Here is a 5903-nt window from a genome sequence, read left to right on the forward strand (position 1 = left end):
CAATCCATTTTTTTAGTAACATTTTATAAAATAAAAATATATATTCTATTTGACATAAAAGACGCAAATTTATTAAAAATAATTATAAAATACGAATATATAAAAAGTTATTATAAAAGTTATTTCCAATTATTAAAATACACAAGTTTATTTAAAATTATAATATATATGATTTATTTAAAATACACAAGTTTTAATTTTCTTAATCATATTCAATTATTATAAATCAATAAAGTAATATTATAAGATAATAGATGATTGTGATAAACATGATTTTCCCTCATTTTAATTTTCTTAATCATATTCAATTATTATAAATCAATAAAGTAATATTATAAGATAACTATATTTATAATATATAAAATATTACTTATAAAACTTATAAAATTATTTTACAATTATTTATAATAAACTTATAATTTATAAATTATTTTTACAATTTGATAATAATTTATAATTTATATTATTATTAAATTATTTTATAATAAATTTATAAATTATTTTAGAATATTACTAATCATTTCACAATGGTAATAATTTATATTATTAGTCAATAAATTCAATTGAAAAAAATACTTAATTACTGATAATCGACATAAATACTATTTATGAGGAGTAATGATTTTATACGTTAAAAATTCAATTACTCATTAATGTCAATTCATTTATAGTTACTTTTAATTTATGTCAATCCATTTTTTTAGTAATATTTTATAAAATAAAAATATATATTCTATTTGATAGAAAATACACAAATTATCATTATATGGTCTACAATATAATTCAATATTAACATTTTTTTAAAATAAAAAATATTAAATAGTCAATTATATTTTTAAATTTTTACATCTTAATGTTGGGTTTGTATTTTACATTTTATTTCATCAAATAACTACAAGTACTATTATATGTTGAAAAATAAATTAATAATTAAAGTACAATGAGTCAAACAATTATCCTATATAATAAGTTATCGTACGAATTTTACAAAATGTTTAAAAAATTAAATTAGATGATTGTGATAAACATGATTTTCCTTCATTTTAATTTTCCTAATCATATTCAATTATTACAAATTAATAAAGTAATATTATAAAATAACTATATTTATAATACATAAAATATTACTTATAAAACTTATAAAATTAATTAATTAATATCCGCGCAGCGCGCGGGCCATAATCTAATTTGATATTATAACTAAATCGACACACATGCGGTATATGAGTTTAATTCATTTTTATTTTGTCTTAACGAATTTAACTATTCTACTGCATAACTGAAATGTTATTTATATATGATACAATATAGAATAAGTCTAATATGTGATAAAAAAAAAAAAAAAAATATTGCTCATAAAATTATTTAGTTATTGAAACAATAATACTTTTATAAATAGATCTTGAACTTTAGATATTATATAACATTTTGCAAACAAAATTTTTCCTTCCTTTTTTACAACCTACATTTCAAATGAATTATTTAGTGGATAAATTAACATCACATATCTGAAAACCAAAATCATTACCACCAAACATTTCAAGTAAGTGTTCAACTCCCTACAATTAACCGGAATGTTCGGTGAGTATATAAGTTGATATATTAACCTTTAGATATACAAAATGTATACAAATGAACAGTTAAAATAAATTACATATAAAGTAAAGTAATTTAAGAAAAGAAAAAACAAGCAATTTTTCAGATATGCTCCTTCATTTCATTCAGACATTTGTCTTCAAAGGTGTTTCAAGAAAAACATTAAATAAAGATCGTCTATTGTAAAATATTAACAAACACAAATAGAAGCTAAATAGAAAGATTATAAGATAAGTACCGATGACAAATGACCAAATCTAAAATGTCCATTCATATCGAGTTGTTGAGGGAAAAATCGTAATGTAGTAAGCAAATCTTGAAACTTAACTCTAGAATGTGAAAACAATGCTCTATAGAAATGAAGAACACCCTCTGGTTATTCTTATAAACAAAAATAATGTTTTGAATTTTGATCACTATTATTATAAAGAAAAATTAATAATTTTTGTATCATTTAAGGCACTATGATTGCAAGTAAGATTTGAACTTGAATTTTTTCGATCAATTAATTTTGTAAGTGTTCATTAAATCATAAGATATTTCATATATTGGATTAGAAAATCTCCTCAACCTAAATCAAATAAATGTGTACAACAACAATGTGTTATATTATAATATAATTTTACAAAATAGTTATACAACAAACATTTAGTTAGATAATATAGATATGTAGGTACTTTTTTAAGAGAGGAGCATATTCATGTTATAAACTAGTGTCACATTAACATTCAACTAAAACTTAGTATGTTACAATTACTTTTAAGTTAGGCTTAATTGCACTTTTGGTCCCTCTATTATAGGTGAAAATTGAAAGTAGTCCCCCTATTTTGTTTCTCCCCAGTTTTAGTCCCCCAAACAGAATTTGAGTCCAAATCATGATGAGTTGTCATTTTTTTAATGACGTGTCAATAAAAAGCTGACGTGGCAAACGCATGCGTGGAATAAACTTATTATTATATTATTTCTGATTAAAAAATATAATTTATATTTTTAAAAATCATTATTATAATTGTTAAAAATCATTATTACAAATAAAATTTATTTGTTAAAATTAAATTAAAAGAAAAAACACCTAAAATCAAAAATCCTAAACAAATCAAAATCAAAAGAATTCACTCATGAACCCTAAAATCATTCTGAACCCTAAAATCATGATTCCGCACAAATGCAATCCAAAAACAGCAGCAGAACCCACAACAGAAGAAACATGCAAAATAGAAATGAAATTATGCAGTAATTGCATTAAACCAGAAACTAATCCAGAGGCAGAAAATATGTGCTGCAATGGCAGATTATGCAGAAACACAACCAGAAAATTACGAAGCAGCAGTGGTGCAGTTGACAGAAAGACTTAACACAAGAAAACACAATAGTGAAACGCAGAACAGAACATTAGCAGCAGGAAATAACAATATCACAGAAATCAAATTGCAGCAGCAAGAATGCAAGATTGAGATAGGGAAACAAACACAGATGTTTATGCGGTACAGTCAATGTGACCAACTTCCTCGGGAGAGAGTAGCTTCACTATCAATTAAAATCCAAATCCGGGAGAGAGTAGCTTCACTATCAATTAAAAATCCAAATCCTGTTACTTTGTTTTTTGTTGATGAAACCAAATCCTGTTACTAATAGAGAACCTCTTGATTCTTTCCCATTTAATGTTCAAGATGAACAACAAAGAACCCATTTTTTCTTTTTATGTCACGAAGAAAGCAGGATTCCTTTCTATTCTCTCTCAATACTATCCCCTTGTTTCCAGTTTATGATAAAACTTGTTTTTTCTCTCCATCAGGACAATATATCTTACTATTCAAGAATAGGAGAAGATCCAATCCAATAAGATTTTCCATACTTGGTAACATTTTAGGGTTCATGATTTTAGGGTTCATGAGTGAATCCTTTTGATTTTGATTTGTTTAGGATTTTTGATTTTAGGTGTTTTTTCTTTTAATTTAATTTTAACAAATAAATTTTATTTGTAATAATGATTTTTAACAATTATAATAATGATTTTTAAAAATATAAATTATATTTTTTAATCAGAAATAATATAATAATAAGTTTATTCCACGTATGCGTTTGCCACGTCAACTTTTTTATTGACACGTCATTAAAAAAATGACAACTCATCATGATTTAGACTCAAATTATGTTTGGGGGACTAAAACTGGGGAGAAACAAAATGGAGGGACTACTTTCAATTTTCACCTATAATAGGGGGACCAAAAGTGCAATTAAGCCTTTAAGTTATTGTTACCGAGTAAGCTTAAATACAAGTGTAACACTAATTTAGATAATATATCTTCATTAAATTCTTTTTCAAAAAGAGTAAATAAATTTTACACTCACTTCACTTAAGACTTATCCTATTGCCGCATATAACCATTAAGCTACTTTATTTGTATTTTCAAAATAGGATTAAATAAGTTTTTCTATTTATATATATATTATATTTTGTTTTTAGATCTTCTAAAAAAATTCTTCAAACAAATAATAGTACATCAAATATTTTCAATTAACAATTTTGATATATGCTTTTTAGACAATGGCATATGCTTTCTTCAAATAATGGTTTTTGAATTCTTCAAACAATGTTTTTATTTAGACAATAGTCCTTCAAACTTTTGAATGTTTTTTACAGTCATATTTAGAATATTATAAAAATCTCTCGTACAAAATTTTTAAATTTTTAAACAAAAAATTAATTAAATATAAATTTCAATGTTCTTACCCACACCCCTCACATTTGTAAAAAAATCAACATATCCAAAATGCCATTTGATATTTATAATATTTTTTTATAATTTTACTAACTCATAACTCATATTCGTCAACATTCTTCACATCTCATAACTCACATATAAAAAAATCACCATACCTCACCAACCTTATCTCATAATCATTTAAAACTCACATAACTCACTCATAACATACACCATCAGTTTCTTCATCACATTGTGGTTAAAGTGACCTAAAAGTGTATGTTTGTTAGTCTGTTTCTGAGTTCAAATTTTTTTTCCTAAATTTGGGGATTGTACGTGAACACAGTTCACGTACGTTGTATTGTTACGTGAACTAAATTCACGTACGTTAAAAAAGAGTAAAAATATCATAATTTACGCAATCTTAATTCACGTACACCTACGTGATTTAAGATTGCGTAATCAATGGAGTTTGAAAATTCAACATCTCAATATGTACGCGGTCTTAATTCACATACATGAATTAAGATTGCGAAATCATTGAAGATTGAAAATTAAACCATTTACGTGAACTCAATTTCACATACGTTTACGTGTTCACTTTACGTAAACATACGTGAACTCAGTTCACGTTATTGAGTTCACATAAATGTTAGCAAAATTCTGAAGATGGTTAATGATGACTGATGATGATTAATGAAGATTGATGATGATTGATGAAGATTGATGAAGATGGTTAATGTTGAAGAAGATGAAGAAGCTGTTGAATGAAGATGATGAAGATAGAATAAAGAAGAAGAATATGGGTTAGGTTAATGAAGAGGAAAAAGGGAAGGATCATTTGAGAATTTTAATTTTTTTAAATATTTGAGGGGTGTGGGTAATAAATTAGGGGATGTTGGTAGCAAAATTGTATAAATTTGAAGCACTAAAAACTTTAAAAACATCATATTTAATGTATTCCTTGTTAAAATAAATAAATTTTTGTAGAAGAGATTCTTATAATATTATAAACATGTAGATAAAAAATCACTCAAAAGTTCACGCAATACACATTAATTGACTTAAAATAAAAACCAAAATTATTAATTAAAAATATTTGAAGGACCGGGAAGAAAAGTTTTGAAGAGACTAAATATAAAAACTTATTTAACATTTTAAAATAATGGCAAATTTTTAAATTTTTATTGAATATTGGTGCATAAATTTGATAGAAGTTAGTGAATTGAGGGAATCAATAGTTGATATTATAACAATTTATGATTAATCATGCATGTACATATAATATCAATCATTCACTTAACCATCAATAGTTGATATTATAATAACCTATGATTAGTCATGCACATTAATATAGAATCAATTGTTCTCTTAATCATTAATGATTAATATTACTCACTTTATTCTTTAAGGTAAGTTGATCCTTTTAAAAGAGTCAAATCCATTTTTTCTTATTCTTATAATTCATAATAGTTATAATAATAGAAAATTTTAAAGTGATATTTTATTATTGGTTATCACAGCTATGGTCTCATCCCAGCAACAGCCACAAATGAAAATTACTAATGCTAACTTGTACTATTTTTCTTAACATCAACAACG

The sequence above is a fragment of the Cicer arietinum genome, chromosome 6, assembly GCF_000331145.2.
Source record: "Cicer arietinum cultivar CDC Frontier isolate Library 1 chromosome 6, Cicar.CDCFrontier_v2.0, whole genome shotgun sequence".
Classification (NCBI taxonomy): Eukaryota; Viridiplantae; Streptophyta; class Magnoliopsida; order Fabales; family Fabaceae; genus Cicer; species Cicer arietinum.